This window comes from Narcine bancroftii, chromosome 5 (genome assembly GCF_036971445.1).
Source record: "Narcine bancroftii isolate sNarBan1 chromosome 5, sNarBan1.hap1, whole genome shotgun sequence".
In the NCBI taxonomy this organism is placed as follows: domain Eukaryota; kingdom Metazoa; phylum Chordata; class Chondrichthyes; order Torpediniformes; family Narcinidae; genus Narcine; species Narcine bancroftii.
The window spans coordinates 141,980,617-142,000,199 of NC_091473.1; the positions used below are offsets into that span (position 1 = coordinate 141,980,617).

The 19,583-nt window shown below is 45.9% G+C and overlaps 1 protein-coding gene across 7 annotated transcripts in view; it reads right to left on the bottom strand.

Annotated features, from left to right (window-relative positions):
* Positions 1-19,583, bottom strand: part of bcar3 (BCAR3 adaptor protein, NSP family member) — a 191,784-nt gene that overhangs the window by 72,662 nt on the left and 99,539 nt on the right. The gene's annotated exons all lie outside the window — the stretch shown is intronic.

A 19,583-nucleotide genomic window follows, 5' to 3' on the forward strand; every position in this document is an offset into this window, starting at 1 on the left:
CAAATTATTTTGGTCCTCAGTTTTTAAGGCTGCAAAATCCCTTAGAATATATGAGTGTGCTTTCTTGAGAATTAAACAGAAAATAAAATGTAGAGAGGCACAAAAGTCTGCAGACGTTAACATTTTAAACACAAGATGTTCTCGGTAAAAATACTCCAAGGATTTTTTGTTCTATATTTATAACATTATAGTTGGCTCATTTAAAAGCAGGATTATGCTCTTTCTGTGCACAGATATCCAGACATTTCACAAACAAGAATGGCACAGTAATTCCTAACTCGCTCTGTGGAGCGCCTGGATTACTCTGGGAATACTTTCTACACAGTTTACTTCCTGCAAAGGAGTGAGATGACCAAATCACTGAGTCTTTGGGCTGCAGTGATTTTACACAACATGAACATGAAGAGATGGATTTGAAAGGAAATTAAATGAATTGAACCATTTACGGTGATGTTGACAGAGAGACTGTGGAAAAACTTGTTTTGCATGCTACCCAGGCAAGTCAACCAAGGCACATCAAGTGATGCAAGAATAAAAGTGTGGACAAATATTAAAACAAGCAAGTATTGCTGGCATGTTTGGGTTTGCTCGTTATGCAGACCCAACGTCTTCCTCCAAAAGTTTCTCCATTTGTACAGGAATGAAATTAAGCTTACATTTGGCCAGAGGAGGTTGGGGAGATTTCATGCATGGCTATTTATATTCTTGCTTTTAAAATCGAGTTGGAGAGATTTCCAGTCAACATTTGGCACTGCGTCAGCCTGTCCTCAGCAGCGTGCTGTCACTGTGTGGCTGGGACCCAGTCTCCCGGATTCAGCCTCACATTAGGCAAATTTCAGTCACCCCTTTAACAAAGCACCAGCGATCCAGGTTAGAATCTGGCACCATATGTACGTTCTCCCTGTGTCTGCGTGGGTTTCCTCCCACCATTCAAAATGTCCAGGGGTTGTATAATAATTGGGGTATTTGGGCGGCACAAGCTCGAGGGCCAGAAGGACATGTTAACGTGCAGCATGTGTAAATTTTTAAAAGTTAAGGCAACCTCATCATCCTTTCCAGACATACATTTCTTTTGACGGTCCACTGAAAGTCTGAGCCCCCTTTTTTTGTTGGTGTTGGCTTGAACATGTTGACAGCGCTGGGTGCTACCCTGAAACTCTGGACCTGCTGTTCGAGACTCTGCCACCAGGCGGCATGTGAGGAGCAGAGTCCACTTCTGCTGGCTGCTCAGGACAGGGAGAAGAGCCAAGTTTTCAGCTCCCTGCAACTGATTTGCAATTCAACTAGAACGCTGCTGATCTCTGCCTTAAATTTGCTTAGCTCACAGGAGTTCCCTATCCCCAAACACCTCGACCAACAAGCAAGCTCTCTTTTGAATTTGAAATCAATTGTTTTGAGGAGAGGGACAGCTCCTCATTTGTCCCCGACCATTGTTCTGAGAAGACTGAAGGCTAGGGTAAGGCTACCAGCCACCATCCTGTCAACTTTCTGCAGGAGCTCCATCGAGAGCATCCTGGCCGGCTGCATCACAGTGTGATACAGTTGGTGCAGAGAAATGGATCGGAGTTCAATCCGCAGGACTATAAGAGTGGCAGAGAGGATCACTGGAGTCTCCCTCCCCTACCACACCCAGCCACGCCCCCCCATCAACATCATTGTCTGAAGAGGGTGCGCAAAATCCCTGAGGACCCCTTCCTCCCTGCACACAGCATCTTTCAACTTTTCCCATCAGGAAAGGGATACAGGTTCAGCTCCAGAGATCAGAGCCAGCACCACCAGGCTGAGGAACAGCTTCTTCCTACGTGCAGTGAGAACGCTGATCGACCAAAGGAATTGCGGACACTAACCACCTGAGACTCCCAATATTTATTTATTCGTTTGCATAGGTGAAATATTTGTCCTGCATATGTATTGTTATCTGTATGTGTGTTTTTGTCTGGTTGTGTGTCTGCATGTTTTGCACCGAGGACTGGAGAACGATTTTTTTTGTACAGGAGAAGCTTTGGTGCAGTTCAATGTTCAGAGGACAGCCTCTACTGCTTCTTTCCAGGGCCCTGACAGGTCATTCACCACACAGCTGGCAGTCACATCCTGGCATTCTCTTCCTCTGCCGGAAAGGAGCACTAGAGATTAAATTTCAATTTTTAAAATTTTAGATATACAGCACGGTAACAGGTCATTTTGGCCCACTAGTCTCTGCTGTCCAATTCATACCCCATTAACCTACACCCCTGATATGCTTTGAACGGTGGGAGGAAACTGAAGCCCCCGGAGAAAACCCACGCAGACATGGGGAAAACGTACAAACTCCTTACAGACAGTGCAGGATTCAAACCACAGTCCCAGTCATTGACGCTGTAAAGGCTTTGCGCTAACTGCTACGCCACTTGGCCCGACAGAGTCCAGAAGTTATTTGGCGTCACAAGTCACCAAGGCAACCAACACGGATAATTATTAACACATACAGTTTTGAAGGCAATCAACACCTTACCTACAACAACGTGCTAGCAGTACACAGTCCATAAAGGCACACTCAAAAACTATACTCCTTCCGCTCAAAAGATAAGCTAAAAAAAACAGCTGCTGACAGCTATAAATTGTATCATGAAATTCTCCACTTAATTACTTCCAGAGATCCAAATACCAATTTCTTGTCTTCTCTTCAACTAACTTCGTGTTACTAATTAAGCATGATATCTCTGCAGTATCCCCACGCTGATAATCCTGATTGTTCATGTTTCCAAATATCTTGGAAAGTAATTAAACTCCCATCCTGTACCTTAAAATCACAAACATATCATCCTCAACACCAGTTATAACACTAAACTAGATACGGGCAAACAATCACAAATTATCAGGGTATTGATAAATACCAGAAACACACGCCAATCATTTTCCACTTGGATTTGTATTCATCTTTGCGCCTCTGCTCTTGCCCTACCTTCCTGCTCCTCTTCCCCAAGGTGCTGAATCTTCTTCACTTTCCTGCTCTCCCTGTTGAAGTTAGAAAGTCATCTCATCAGACCTTCCCCCATGGATAATTTCCTTGTGGCTGTGGACATTTTCACCCCGACTCGCTACACTCTGCTCTTTATTACACCGAGATCAGAGGCTTCCAGGCCAAGGGGAACATCACTCATGTCAACTCTACGGGGATGGTGACCATGGCAGCGGAGCAGTAACGGGCTCAGCAGCTGAAGGAGCCACCCAGGCTCTGGGCCATTAGTGACGTGGTGGAAGGACTTCCTACCAGTCTTTGGGCTGCTGGTGACTGGTTCATGGGGACCAGGTGTCTAAACCAGGATTTGAAAGGGTGCTGAGGGTAATAAGGGCTCTCAGGGGAAGAAAGCCTCCTGATCGTATTGAAGGTTTGGATCTGGAGCTTGGGGTGTCAATGGATCGAACAGGAGTCTGTGCAGCTACAGATGCTCTGGAGACAAATCCACAGACACTCAGTCAGTGTTTCCGAAGGGACTCCTTTGTTTCTCTCTGGAGGCGCTGGGCAATGCTAATGGCCACTTTTTGTTTGCCTTTACAGCAGGTAAAAGTTGATGCATATTGTATATATTACATTTTTTTGTATTATGACAATAAAAGGAAACTTAAATCACATCTCCAGTGTAATACTTTCCCCCTTTAAGGCATCCATTCAATAACGATGCCTTGTAGACATCAGACTACACGGCTTGTGTAGCCTCATCCACACCAGCATCTAAATTCATTGAGATTCTTTTGTTACAGAATCCTCGGCTGAACTTTTTTTCCCTGTGACCTTGCCTGTGGATGCTTGCAATGGCACAGCCAGTCCTGACCTTGTGTCGTCCAAATAGATTACGGCCTCATTCTCTGTGCTGCTTGCTATTGAAGAATTGTGAAAGCTCAGTTCAACCTTTTTTCTGTTGGATTCTCTGTCCGTTCCCCCCCACCCCCCCCCCCCCGCCCCCATAGTGTGCTTAAAGCAGACAGCTCTCCATCTTAGGACATCCCACTCTGGTCTCCTCTTGCAGGCCGGCTTGCTGCTGTGCTCCGCCTTTCCAAGTCACTGCATCCTCTGCCGCAATGTCCTTCTGACCCGGTGTCTCGCTCCCACTATGGTGCTAGGTTGTTTTCCGGTGGTGCGACTTCAACGTTCTCCATGCGTCTTGGGATACTCACTCTTGTCGAGTGTTACTGACCAGCACATCTGAGACAGTCATCTCACATCACCCCTGCCCCCGGCTCTCTGGCACATCGCCTTTGCTTCAACTGGTTTTCCTCCTCTTCCATTCGGCTCCTTTTACTCGAGTCTTCCCACTCCTCTGGGTGGACTTTCAATAAACTCCTTGATCTCCGCCCCTACCTTTGATGACCTGCACCCAGTCTATATCCCTTCATACCCCTCCCACCCATGTGGCTGTCTGAATTTTTCTTTTTCTTTTGAATGTTTAAAGACTCGTTTAAATCCAATAAACAAAGTATTACATTCTCTTTCTACTTGCCTGTTCAGATATTCCATTACAACAGGGTTCATCTCAACTCTTCACTTGGTTCTAAGAAAAACAATTGACCTGAAATTTCAACTGACCCCCTTCCCCTGGTCTCACCAGTTGCAGGGTTCTGCTATCCTTTGCGCAGAGGTGTGCTTGCCTCTAAATTAAAATGAATAACCAACATTTCTGGACAAGGAAAACACTCACTCTATCAACCTTGTTAAATCACCTCAAAGTACCTCAGTTGGATAGCTCCTGTAATCTCCCAAGGCTCTACAATACAGCCTCAATATGATTTATCTTCTCCCCGAAGATAAAGAACGTGGCAAGGCACCTCCATCTGCCTCTCAGAGAGGGAGGGAGCTGCCTCCTTGAACCACTGCAGCTTTAGTGAAAATGGGGGAGATGCAGGGTTCGAACTCGGAGCCGATGAACTAAAGGTAACCCATTCCCAATGGGGAAAGTTGGAGCGGGAGCCACGCTTCCTCGCTGACGTTGGTGATCGTGGGTTTGGGGAACTGGCCTGAGAAACTGCACTGCATTTTAGATTTTATTTACAGCAAGGTAGAAGCTGATTATAGCCATTAAAACCCGTGCCACCTAATTACACCCAAATTAACCTACAACCCTTGTACATTATGAAGGGTGGGAGGAAACTGGAGCACCCAGAGGAAATCCACACAGACAAAGGGAGAACGTACAAATTCCTTATAGACAGCGCCGAATTCAAACTCGGGTCACTGACTCCATAATAGCAACTGTGGGGACGAAGTACTCTGCAGCCACAGTGTGCTGGTGGGGGACGGGGAAATGGTTATGGTGATGCACACCATCAAGGGACTTCTCTATCCCAGGTGGAGTCAAGCCTCGAGTGCCTAGGAGCCGCACTCATCCAGGAACAGTGTGTGGAATCTTCTACCTTTATCTGAACAGGTTCCTTGGCCTTTGTTTCAATGCCTCATTCAAAAGGCCAGCTGCACAACAGTCCCTTGGTGCCTGCCCTGGTGAGCTCTCATTACAGCTTGAGTTTAACTCCAAAGCTGAAAGTCCTCTTACTGTGCCAACCTCTAAATAATGCCGAGAAAGATGGAACAGCTGTTGTGCCTAAATCATGGTGTAGTTGGAGAATACACACAGATCGTGGGTAAACATCACATGAACAGCCTTACACAGGGAAGTGCGCAACACAGGGAATAACGGGTGACAACAGGACCTTCCTCTGCTGGAAAGGCATGAATTAAGGTGTCACTCAGCTCCCAAGATGCAAACCGTCAAAACGCTGACCTAGTTACTGATCAATGAAAGCGCTTTGCTTTGTTTGTCGAGTGAATTGCGGACCAGGATTGATTGTGAATCAAGGCTGCTTCTCAAAAACAATGCATTCTCTGAATGGGAAAGCAAAAGCAAATAAGAATGAACCAAGGATTTAAAAAAAAACAACCCTGTGACCACCCAGGCTTAAAGATATAGTCTTTAGAATTTTTTCTAGATTTAGACATACAGTAGGGGAGCAGGCCCTTTCAGCTCACAAGCCCACGCTGCCCAATTGACCTACAATCCCCCGTATGTTAAAGGGTGGGAGGAAACCAGAGCACCAGGAGGAAACCCATGCAGACATGTACAAACTCCTTACAGACAGCACAGGATTCAAACCCCGGTCCCGTTCGCTGGCGCTGTAACAGCGTTGTGCTAAGCGCTACGCTAATCGAGCCGCCCCCATCTCCGACCAGCTGAGCATTTTTCACCACTCAGCTTAAACACAGAAATGCCGGAGGAACTCAGCCGGTCTCGCACTGTCCATAGGAGGTAAAGATACGTGACCAACATTTTGGGCCTGAGCCTTTCCTTGAGGTACAAGCAAAAAGAAAATACAAGCGCCTGGGGAAAGAAAGAGACAGGGGGAAAAGGGAAGACAGAAAGAGAAGACAGCTGGGGGAAAAGGAGACATGGAGATGAATATGGGCTGGAGGGTTTTAATGGATACAGGAGTCTTTTTTAATGCCACCCGGTTGAAGGGTGCCCAGACAGAAAGTGAAGCGTTGTTCCTCCAATTTGCAGGGGGTCTCAGTCTGTCAGTCCATGAGACAATGGACGTTCATCGTCTCGTGGCTTGTTACCACTGATGACGAAGGGGTGTTGATTTGACATCACTCAGTTTCTGGGGCAACTTATCCTGGCCAACATTTCACCAGTACCTCTGATTCAATGAGTTAATGGTGGCAGTGGGGTGGTGGAAATTGTCAAGGGGGGGGGGGGGGGGGGGGGTTGCAGCAGCATTAGGGGATCTCCTTCAGAGAGTGAAGCGGATTGGTGCTGCCAGCTAGAATCTCACACTCGCTGGGGCAAAGTAGTTCTGAGATGCTCTCAAATGGTTCACGTGAAGAGAGGATAGACAAGTCTGCAAGGAGCTGCGCATGGGAACACCCCGAAACTGAGCAGGGAGGGAGGTGATTGGTTGCTTTTTATATATGTATATAGGTCAGCTGTACATGTTACATTGCATCTGGAAGCTGGATGGCTGAGGGCGAAAGGAATTAAACCAAAAAAGTCTGGTCAAATTGGAGGAACAACACTTCATCTTCTGTCTGGCCACCATCCAACCAGATGACATTAACATCTTCTCCAGTTTCCGTTGAAAATCTACCCCACTCCCATCTTCTACCCCTATATTCTTTCCTGTAGTGTTCTCTCTCTTCCTCCCCACCCCCCCCCCCGTCTCCTTTCACAGAGCCAAAATCAATTCTCACCTCTTATCATATCCAACACATTTTGTCTGTTGGTCTGGTGGTCTGGACTCCCCCCCCCCCCCACCAACCCCCGCCATCCCCGCCAATAATTCTTCCCCCTTTCTCTCACATTCTGCTGCCTGTCTGCCTTTTGCTTATACCTTGAAGAAGGGCTCAGGCCCGAAATGTCAGTAATATATCTTTACCACCTATGGATGCCGAGAGACTGGCCGAGTTCCTCCAGCATTTACTGTGGGTTTTTCCTAGTCTCAGCATCTGGAGACTTCCATCTTTCACAGCAATGCTCATTGTGTGGTAGAGTAGCTGTAGAGCATTGGACTGCGTCGATACAGAGGATCATCAAGACGGCCAAGAAGATCAAGCTTTCCTCGATTGACAACTTTCAAACGGCTCTTTCGCGCAGTGAAAAAGCCCAAGTGTAAAGGCAGATATTCTCCGCCCTCATGTCGGGCGACTTGCCTCTATGGATGCGCCAAGGCGCCAACTTCAATCCCTCTCGGGGAAGATCATTGGAGAAGTGCTGCGCCCTGCCGCCTCACGTGAATATACAGCTGCTTCAAGCGGCTGGTTAGGGGCCGGCTGATGATGTCGCAATTACGCAGTCAGACAACGACCCATCTCCCCCTCTCTCCCACTCACTCACCCCTCTTCCTCCATGACCCCCTCAGGGCAGAGGCAGCGGGTGGGAGCCATCAGGGCAAGGGCCATCAGGGCAGGAGCCGTCAGCTCAGGGGGCGTCTGGTCAGGGGCCGCCAGCGGGTGCCATCAGGCCGGGGGCCAGTGCGGCCTTTGGGGCTGCTCGTCGGCGGCTCAAAATGCGGCAGGACAATGGCGGTCTTCCCTACCCATAAACCCCCTCACAGCTGGAATTGTTCTGGGAAACAGTGTTTCCAACTGCATGGAGGATTGTGGGTAGGGAAGACTGCCATTGCTCTGCCGCGTATTTATGACAGTTGGCTCTACAGCACCAGTCGCCCCGCCTCCATTGGCTCCAGAGGGTGCCACGAGGTGCTGCTCTACATGAATGCAAAGCAACTTTTTAGGGTTGCTCCATGAAAGGTGTTTATATTTTTCCCTCCGCACTCATAGCCAGCCTCTAGGCAGAAGCTTGGCATGGAAGGACCTACAGGGATCGCTTATACAGGGCTCAAAGAATATAGAGACCCTTTCCATCCAGCACACAGCACCTTTGATCACGACCGTCAAGGAATATCAAAATCAGGATTGCCAGGCTGGGAAATAGCTTCTTCCCGCAGGCGGAGATATCGATGAACAGTCTCCTGTAACCAAGTAAATCATCCCAAAATATTTATATTTATTTTAAATTATATTTTTATGTATACAAGTGATTATTAGGTGCTATGTATTATGTGTGCAATGTGGTCCGGTAAAACTGATCTGACTGGTTGTATATGTACAGTCAGATGATAATTAACTTGAACTTTGACCTGTGGTAGGTATATCACTAGGTGACAAGACCTCATTCAGCTAAGATCACTTGAATGAAGGCAAGGGTAAGACTTTCATCAGGTAATAGTGTTGGGAATGCAAGATGTGCATTATCCAAAGTGCTGCATTCAGGGAAACCATTAAATATTCATTCACTACCAATGTAAACCCAAAAAAAAAAACACATCATACGGTTATGATCACAAGTGAGGTCGATTGGACACAGTTTACCACACTTACCAACCAGTGATTGAACATAGGAAGGAGGAACAGGAGTAGGTCAAAAATGGCCCATCGAGCCTGCTCCGCCATTCAATACGATCATGGGTGATCTAATTTATGAAGGAAAAGGCAAGCACTGTGGTCACTCACCTCAAACTAAATGAACTTACTAAGTTCACACCCCACACACAGCAGACGATTGCTACTGCAGGTGCATGCCTTTTATACAGAGGCTACACGAGTTGTGGTCACCACAGACTTTGGGTGACCTGCGGTGGCACAGTGAAGACAAATATTGCTGATATAATAAACCAATATTATGAAAAATGTAAATTTGGTGACAAAAAATTTCCCCAGAGGGACAGACAGTTAGCGTAATGTTATTACAGTGGCAGCGACCTAGGTTTGCATCCGGTGCTGTCTGTAAGGAGTTTGTACGTTCTCCCTGTGATGTTGAAGCGCCTTCTACCATACTGCATCTTTGAAATAACATTTTTAAAAATATTGGAGAATTGGTAATGGGTTCGCACTTACAGGGCTCAGTGGTCTGGGGGTTTGTAATAGGTGATCTGTAGTCAAGTGGTGACAAGAGGTTGCGATCTACTACGGTACATTTCAGATTATCTGGAAACTGATCCACCAAAATTCTCGAATATCTGAATTTTTCTTTACGGGTGAGACATGACGTCACAATTTGAGAAAAGTTGAAGTAGTGTTTTATCTGCTGTGCTCAAGTGGGGGTCTGACACGCGGTTAGCCCCATTTTGAATCAACGGAGCTCTCGTGTACTGGTCTAAGATACAGCTGCAAGGGCAAGATCTCACCCAACTGCTCAAGTGGGGCTTTGCCACCTTTGGAAGCAAAATCCATTGTTAATGAGGCAGATAACAGTGGAGGAAACATAGGGAAAAACCATCGCGCAGAAATTCTAGTGTTGCTGCATTTTGTAAGCAGAGATCACTTTTTTTTAAAATGAGAATTAAACATTATTTCATGCTTGAAAAACCTTCTGCTGTTATTTGTTATTGTTTAACCACAGATACAAGTGTTCTGCTTGTTACAAGCCCAGAGAACCCATAAACCCTTCAGGAAAAGGTATTCACCAAGACAAATGGTTATTTGAACAAAAATTGCTTTTAATCATCTTTAAACATGAAAACAGAATCACCTTTAACTTATCACTATTGACTTAACTAGCCTAACTTAACTCCCTTCTAATTCTAAGTGCACATGTATGTAATGTGTGTGCAAGTTCAGAAAAGTTCTTGGATTCACAGTCCAATCTCAATTCTCATTCCTCCAAGTTCACTGGTCGCAGGCAATTCTTATACTGTGCACAAAATTTAACATTTATAAAGTTCACCAGACTTTGACACTTGAAAGGTAAATGGTTACTGCTCATGAAGGTTCTTGTCGGTTTTCAGAGAGAGATTTGTTGTACGCCGACACCCACAACTAATTCTTTTTTTTTAAAAATCAGCCATTTCAGTGTCTTGCTAAAGAAACTTGCCCCCTCAGGGTTCTCCAGATGATAACCTCTGTCTTTCAGGACATCACAGAGTGCCTTTAGTTTCTCTTATTCCAAGTGAAATATTATGCGGCCAGTCCTCTCCTCTTGCATGAACCACAAGGCCTTTGACCAGGCTGAACTAAGCACTCACAACCTATCTTCCAAATGGGGTTTTCCACAAGCTTGCCAGCTTGTTCTGTTCCAATCCCAGTTGCTGAGTGTAAAACTGATCTCTCTCTCTGAGAGAGAGAGAGAGAGAGAGAGAGAGAGAGAGAGAGAGAGAGAGAGACTGTATGACTCTCTCTGCTTACAAAACCACACGAACCTCTTAGAACAGCTCCAGACAATCTGCAGCTCCGACAAGCTCTTTCATATGTTGCCTTTTTGTAAACAACAATCCATTAGTGAAGTCTCTTGGGCACTCTCCAAAGCTTTTGCAAAAGCTCTGAGGCCCCGAAATGTCTAGCATTAGCAGAGTTCCAGTATTTTAAATCAGATCTGTTTTGAAGTGTTTGTATGTGACCTACACTAACAAACCTGCCCCATTTTATCTCCCAAAAACATATCTATGCCGATGCTTCTGGTCTGCTTAAAGAAATTTCTTTATTATCCGAACAATCTCTCCACGGTACAACTGTAGAAATTTCTGAGATTCTTCAGTGACATACTAAATCTCCACCAACCCCTCACAAAAGATGTTCGGTCCATGAGCAGTCTTGCGAATCAACTCTAACATTCATATTGCTGTTACACCGAAAAGATCGAGTAGGTCGGAATAAGGGCAGTAGGAAAACACTACTGAGAGGTGTATTCAGGAGCCTGATGGTCGAAGGGAAGAAATTGACTTTAAGCCCGTTAATGTTCAATTTCAGTGTTGAACCTTCTCTCTGAGGGGTCGAGGGGGAGAGAGAATGCGTCAGGGTGGGATGGGTCCTTTTGACCACTGCAGCTGGTGTAGAGTTGATGGAGGGGAAGGAATGTGATGTGTGAGCTGCAGTCACCACCTATCACTTCACAGAGGCTGTGATTGTAGTAGAAACACAGAAATGTTGGTGGCACCTGAATAAAATGATGGAGGAGGGGCAGGAGCACAGGGTCACAGTCACAAGGTCATAATTGGATATGGGAGGAAGGGTGTTGGGGGGATGGGGGACGGGGTAAGGATGAAGTGGGGGCAGGGGAAGCCCAATGGGGGAGGGGTGAATTGAGGGTGGGGGGGTCAGGGGACGAGGTGGCAGGGACAAGGTGGCAGACAAGGGAGGCTGGAGAGAGGGGAAGTGGCAGACTGGAAGTCGGAGAGAGGGGAGGTGGCAGACGGGAGGTGGCAGACAGGGGAGGTCAGAGAAACTTTGGGTGGGGGAAAATCGGGGGGAAGATCAGTGGATCCAAGAGACAGGTGAGTTGGGAAGAAAGGGGGAGCTCAGAGGAGTAGGACAATAAACTTGAAATAACAAGGATTAGAAAAGATGCAGATCTGGTCTGAAAGGCACGAGTCACACCTACCACAGCATTAGTACACAAAATATTCAGTAATATTTGCCAAATCAATCATCATCCCTGTGCTCACATACCCTCAAGTCCCCCAACATCCCAGCTTCTCTTTGCCCCATTGTCTTGCCCTTTCCCACCCCCATAACCCCTTTCAGAATCCCAGTCACCTCCACCTTCAGAGCCTCTCCTTGCTTTAGCTGCTGTATCTACCCCAGCTAGATAGAAAGTTCTGGACTTCTTGATTCAAACCTTTCTCTCCCAGGCACCATTAGTGCAGCTCTGTAACAGCGCCAGCAACCCAGATTCAATTCTGGCGCTGTCTATAAGGAGTTTGTACATTATCCTGGTGTCTGCGTGGGTTTCCTTTGGGTGCTCTGGTATAGACTCCTTACAGACAACGCCAGATTTGAACCCCAGTTGCTGGTGCTGTAACAGCGTTGCACTAACTGCGTCGAGCCCTGAGCTCTGTGCAAAAAACAGGCAGGCCTGAAACGTTGGTTCCCCTTTACAGCACTTCCTATGGATGCTGCATGACCTGCTGAGTTTCTCCAGCATGTTTGTGTATCTCGACTATGCTTTTTACACAGCCACTTAATTCCAGGACATTATTCCCTTTTTTCTAGAACGTGTTCTGTGTAAAAACAAAACCCAGAACCAGAATTGGGGGTGCCATTCCAGTCCTGTCCTTTTTCCACCATGAAATCTAGTACAATTCCTGAACTGCCTGCAATGTAATCTGTACTTCTGCCGTTCCAGGACCAATCAGGCCACGATCTGCATTGTGTGCTGAGTAATTTTCTTAGTATATTGTGTACTATAATTTTTTTCTTTTTCAATATTTTTATTGAAATTCCACATTGAAAAATAAAAAGTACACAAGAATACATATTAAAAGTCAAAAATAAAAACACGAAATGCTGGAGAAGTTCAGCAGGTCAAGCTGTGCCCTTTACATAGGAAAGGTAAAGAGACATAACCGACATTTCAGGCTTGAGCTCTTCATCAAAGTCTTGATAAAATGCTGGCAGGCATCCGAACAAAAGAGTGGGGGGGGGGGGAGAAAGAGGGGTGGCAAAGGCAGGAGATGATGGGTGGAGGAAGAAGGGAGGGGACAGCAGAAATGAGGTGGAGGGGGAGTGGCTGGGTGGGTAAGTGGGAAGGGAGGGGAGAACTGGAAAGACAGGAAAACGGGAGGTGAATGAAAATGCGAGCACGTTTAATGGAAAGCAGTAAAGTCAATGCTAATGCCATCTGCCTGGAGGGTGCCCACACAGAAAATAAGGGTTGGTTCCTCCAATCTGTGGGTGGTCTGGGTGGGATAGCACACAAGACCATGGATAGACGCGAGGTCAAAAAAATAGTACATTACACTTAGATCATACCAATTGATCCAAGGCACCCCGCATTGTCAATTAGACAAATTATATTACAGTAATATTTTATTATTATAAAAAGATTTAAACTCACTACCAAAAATGAGGCTGTTTGGCAAAGAGAGGAAAAAAAGAATTCCTTCTCAAAGTGATAATTATCTTATTAGTCAACACTTCTGCATTCATATTAAATCAGAGATTTGGAAAATAATTTCAGCGATGGAAAATTTAAATTCAAATCAGAAATTGAGCATCTAATCTTCTCTCAATTTAAGCAAACATCACTCAGCCATTGAGTGTGCAGAGCCACACCTCTCCATCTGAGCAACAGCACACGCCAAGCCTTAACGGAAGTAAAAAGCTAAAACGTGCAAATCAGGTGCCATGAGAGTTATGCCACTCTCTCCAACAATATCAAATAAGGAAGATAAAGGATTAGGCTTAAAACTAACTTTAAAAAGTACAGAGAGTGTTTGAAATACTACATTTCAGTAGATCTCAAGGCTCCGGCATGTCCAAAATATATGAATTAATGAAACATCTCCTTTGTTCCAAATATCACAACAAGGAGATACATCCACATTAAAACGAAATAATTCAGCTTTGGACATGTAAGCCATAATACTTTTTTTAAAAAAGTGCTGCCTGCTCTCTTCCACAGTCCCCTCTGTACCTCGGCCTGCTGTGCTGGCAGTCTGCTGCCTGCTCTCTGTTGCTGTGGGCTGCTAAGCCTGGGCCCTAACCCAACCTGAGCCCCAACCCAGCCTGAGCCCCAACCCAGCCTGAGCCCCAACCCAGCCTGAGCCCCAACCCAGCCTGAGCCCCAACCCAGCCTGAGCCCCAACCCAGCCTGAGCCCCAACCCAGCCTGAGCCCCAACCCAGCCTGAGCCCCAACCCAGCCTGAGCCCCAACCCAGCCTGAGCCCCAACCCAGCCTGAGCCCTAACCCAACCTGAGCCCTAACCCAAGATTTGAGACTAGGTCTACCAGATTGTGAGCAAGATGGTCTGTGGGTTTGTCCTCAGTTTGAACAGTCCAAACCCCAGCGCCCTACTCCCCCATCAGCCCCCTATGATAGGTAGTGGTGATTAGTAAGGGATCAACAAGATGGCATGTGAGTGGAAAGAAAAAGTTTGAAAGCCACTTCTATAGATCAATACTTGCAGTAGATTTTCCCATGCTCTTTTGTAAATTGCATGTGCACATTTTATTAAATTGTGCATGTTTAATCCCCACTCTCTTTTATACATTGTGCATGTTTGTGTTTTATTTCCATTACCATTTTCCATATCTTTTATTAATTGTGTGTTAATATAAGTAACATTTGACTGCAAACACTTGTGTCTGGACTTGTCTCTCTCGAATCTGACACTTTCTCAACACAATGACCAGGGCAGGGACCAATGCATTACTGTCGGTGTTACTCACCCTAATTTCAACCTGGCAAAAATAACTACATGCTGTCAAATACAGTATGTTATTTGTGACACTAGACGTAGATGTCGATGCTGTGGGGTTATATGTCCTGCCTCTTTTCTTCGCAGAAAGCCGGCTTGTGGTGCAAAAAGATGCACTGGCTGGGGAAAATGACGGCTTTGTTCGTTTCAGTGTGAATGACCAAATGCTGGCATATTAGAAGGTCTACGTTACAGAAATATTGCGGGATTGCTGTGTAAAAAAAAACATGAATGTTTCCCAGATCCTTACATTCCTATGAAGCACCTATGGCTGATTAACTGCATTAAAAGGTGTTGTGGAACAAGAAGTCGTCACTGCCTGCTTTTATGCAGGGTTGTTCAAAATGGTCGTGGTTACTAATGGTGATAACGAGCGGAATGTCTGAAGCTGGTGTTACTCTTTGTGCTGTTGAGACAGGCCACCTCCCAGGTTGTTTGGGAACAGAAACACCTCCTCACACGATTCACAAATCACTACCCAAAATTTGAGATGCGGAATAAAATTCTCTCTCTCAAAATACACGGGAGAAGTACAAAATCAAAACAATTATTTTCCAACTCCTCCTTCGGAATGCATGCACAGATGACAGTTTCATGTTCTGGAATGTAGTGATGTGGCATTTTACATAAGGGCGATTTCAAACATACAGTGCTGTGGTTGTAGCTGTATGAAAGAATTATTTGCTTCTTCCTTAGTACAAGATCTGACAAACAGGTGGCAATACAAATCTAAAGAAGAGGTAGTCCTCATGCCTGAGTCTCACTAGACCTCGGCACGGCGACCCTTCTTGCTCCTTGCAGCAAACTACTTGTCAGGCTCGATCTTGCCACACATCTCTACTAATAGGCTGCTGGTGCCCTTCACTGCAATGGTCTGGAGACAACCCTCCCTCTGATTTTTCTAATCCCCCCCCACCCCATCAGTCACGGCTCATGGAATAGGCCTCTCCACATTCAGATTTCGAGATTTGTTGTCAGAGTCCATACATGGCATCACATACAACCCTGAGATTCCTTTTTCCTGTGGGCGCAACTTATTGGTAATGCAAAAAAAAAACTGTACACACTGTAAACAACTAGACCTGTAAACAGATAATGAACGTAAACCAACTGCGCAATTCAGGGAGAACAAAGAAAAATGAAAAAAGTGAACAAGACAGACTGTTATAGCTTCCGTCAGGTTTCTGTTTTACACTCCAGTTTTCTTTTGAAAGCATCCAAGTTTAAAATTGAACTTGCAAATAAAAGTTCCACAGTTCATCAACTCGTGAGGGAGAGAATCCGATTCCGATACCAGTCACTAAACCCCTGGAGCTCACACCCGCTAGCGATCACTGCAAGGAAAATATCACTATGTTAAAGCTGGAAAAAAATACCCAAGGGCTTCACCTAGATTACAGGCCTCAAGTTTTCCAGAGGTTGAAACTATCTTCCCTGGAACGCAGGAGGCTGAGGGATGACCTTCTGAGGCTCCATAAAGTTGAATAGCCACAGCCTATTTCCCAAGCTAGGTCAGGGAGTGCACGGGTTTAAGGTGGAGAGGAGAAAATGTGAAAGAGAGGCCCCGAGGGGCAGCTTTTCCAGAGAGGGTGATGGGTGTGTGGACTGACCTGCAGCAACAGTGGTGGAGGCAGGTGCAATGACAACGTTTAAGGGACGTTTGGACAGGCATGTAGATAGCAAAGAGTTCAATGGATATAGGCTGGACACAGGTTTGCTCAAGTGGGTCAGCATGGACCAAATGGGCTGTGCAACTATGACTCAGTCATTCCAATCTGCTTTCAGAAGGTCAAGTACTCAAGCAGCCTCAAGATCAATCTCTTCCACTTTTGAGCAGAAATGGCTTTCAATTTTAGACTCGGTGATTAAGAAATTTGAACATGTTCAGTTTGAACATGTTGCTGTTCCAGACTAAAGCTCTCAGCAGCGAGGCTGGGTTGACCCGGCACCAGCAGAAGACAGGCTGCTTGTGTTGTTGAGGTCGAGGAATGAAGACTGGGCTGGAGTACAAGATTCCTTCTCTTCCGCTTTAGAAGAAGTTTCCGGACAATGTGGACTTAAATCAGCATATAAATTTACAATTCCAGCCATTGAAACCCATGATGCCCAATTAACCTACCCATACATTTTTGGAGGATGGAGGAAAGCAGAGCACAGTCACAGGGAGAGCAGATAGCGCCGGATTTGAACCCGTTTCCCTGGTGCTGAAATAGCGTTGTAGAATCAAAATGATATTTAGCTTCAATAGTAGTGTATGGGATCACAAGAGGAATAGTTAATGTAAATAGAGACCAGTCATTCCCATTAGTGGATGGTTCAAGGATATCTTGGTCATAGTAGAACAATCATTTTATTTGGAGGTACAGCACGGTTACAGGCCCTTTCGGTCAATGAGCCTGTGCCGCCCAAATACACCCATGTGACCACCTAACCCATATGTTTTTGGAACGTGGGAGGAAACCCAAGTGGTCATGGGGAGAATGTACAAATTCCTTACGGACATCATAGTCTGAAACATTGTGTGCAGGGCTGGTGAAAAAAGAGTAGGGTGGTTCCTTCGAAAGCAACGCCTCCAGGAGAAAGCTGAATGGGAGGATCAACAGTTACAGAAGCAGGCCCTTCAGCCCAGCTTGTCCTCATCTACCATCCCACCAGCCTCTGCATCCAACACATCCTCCTCCGCCATTTCTGCCACCTACTATGTGATCCCACCACTAGATGCATATTCCCTTCTCCACCTTCCGCAGGGACTGCTCCCTCCATGACTCCCTTGTCCACTCCACCCTCCCCACCAATGCATCCACACCTCCTTCCTCAGCACCATTCGGGGCCCCAAACAGACCTTCCAAGTGAACCAACATTTCACTTGTGAATCTGCAGGGGCCATCTACTGCATCCGGTGGACCACCCACTGTGGTCTCCTCTACATCAGAGAGATTGGATGCCGACTGGGAGATCGCTTTATTCAGCACCTTGGCTCTGTCCACCACCAGAGCATGGATCTCCCAGTGGCCACATATTTCAATTCTCCATCCCATCTCTTGGTGACCTATCTGCCATGGTCTCATGCACTGCCAGACTGAGACCACCCGTAATTTGGAGGAACAACACCTCAGCTTCTGACTGGATACCTTCCAACCAGATGTTAAACACCCCCCACCCCCTTCTTCCCCCATTGTCTCTCCTTTCCCTGTCTCCTTTTGCACAGACATGATAAATTCTCACCTAGACCCTTATCATATCCAATTTCGTTGGTCTCGATTCCTCCCCCATTGTTTGAATTCTGACACTTTGTTATATCCTACTTCTGCCTTTTCTGATATTTCCTTGAAGGGGCTCAGGCCCAAAACGTCGGCAAAGAGAGAATTGGAGGGTCCATTTCGCTCCGAGTTTCCTCCACTCTGTCAGAGGTGGAGCAAAGTCACACCGCCTTTTACATACACTGACGAGCACTGAAACCGGCTCAAAAGAGGGGGATGGCTGATGACATCATGACGACATCCTCAGCCTGGGACCGAAGTGCGCAAATTTTTTAATTAACCATCTGCGAACTTCCTGGTCAGTGCATATGTTCTACATCAAAGCAGTTGATGGCACTACTGTGCTCCTTTTGCCCTGAGAAGTGGCTCACTACGCAAAAGGACTCAGCATGAACACCATCCACCTTTCAGATTCCCTTTTTTACATGAATCGTGAGTTGGGCAATGAAGTGGCTTCTCTATGTAAAAACTCCATTTGTCTCCTATAGATGCTATAAAGACCAGCTGAGTTCTTCCAACATTTCAGTGTGTTTACTTAGACCAAGTGTTTGGTCCTATAATCCCTGTGAACATTTCCTATTCGCAGACTTGTCCAAATGTCTTTGAGACATTGTGACTGTCTCCACCAGTTCCATGGGCAACTGATTTCACACACGCACCAGCCTCTGTGTGGGCCACAAGACTCGTACCACTGGGTTCAGAAACAGTTGCTATCCCTCCACCATCAGACTCCTAAACGACAAACTCAGAGACTTAGTTAAGAACTCTTACTTTGTACATTTATTATTATGTATTTTCATTATTGATGAGTTTGTTTACATTTATTTCAATGTTTAGATTTCTCTCTATTAAGCAGAAGCCTATATGCCTGAGATTGTCTGATCTCGGAAGCTAAGTAGACTTGAGGCCTAGTCAGTACTTGGAGGGGAGACCGCCTAGGAATGCCAGGTGCTGTAGGTTTCTGTGAGAGGCGCTGGACAAAGTGGCTGCTCTCTGTCTGGCTTACAGTAGACAAAATTTGAAGAATTTCATGTACGTTGCATTCTAAATGTAGTGTTACACGACAATAATGGAATCTTTACCTTTAAACGCATCTTTTCTTGAGTAGTTTTTTTTTTGCACTACCGATAATTAAAAAATTCTGTCTGGCCCACAAGGGGAAAAAAAATCTTAGGGTTGGATGTGATGTCATGTATGTACTCTGACAATTAATCTGAACGTCGACTTTGAAGAGTAAGAAAGGTCTCTGCCCCCTTGCCTCATGGGACCAGCAGATTGTAAATGAGATGCAAAGTTCATGGTCAAAGGAAAGGGGTGTAATGGAACCCACAGTGAATCATCACATGTGGCACTCTATCCTTGTCTGAGAACTGTGTCTCAGACTGCTATCATTTAAAGTGCAGGCAAAACCTCCTGTCATTCAGGTAATAGATTGATCTCAATAGCAAGCCCATTAAACTAAAAACAAAGTGCAACTCTTCAGAACAAGACTTTGAATAATTCTCTGCTCACGGCACCCCCCGCCCCCCGCCCCTCGGGCACTCTAATCTCTGCCATGGTGGTAGGTTATCTGTGGAAGAGAGATTCACTTCATTACTCAGTAAC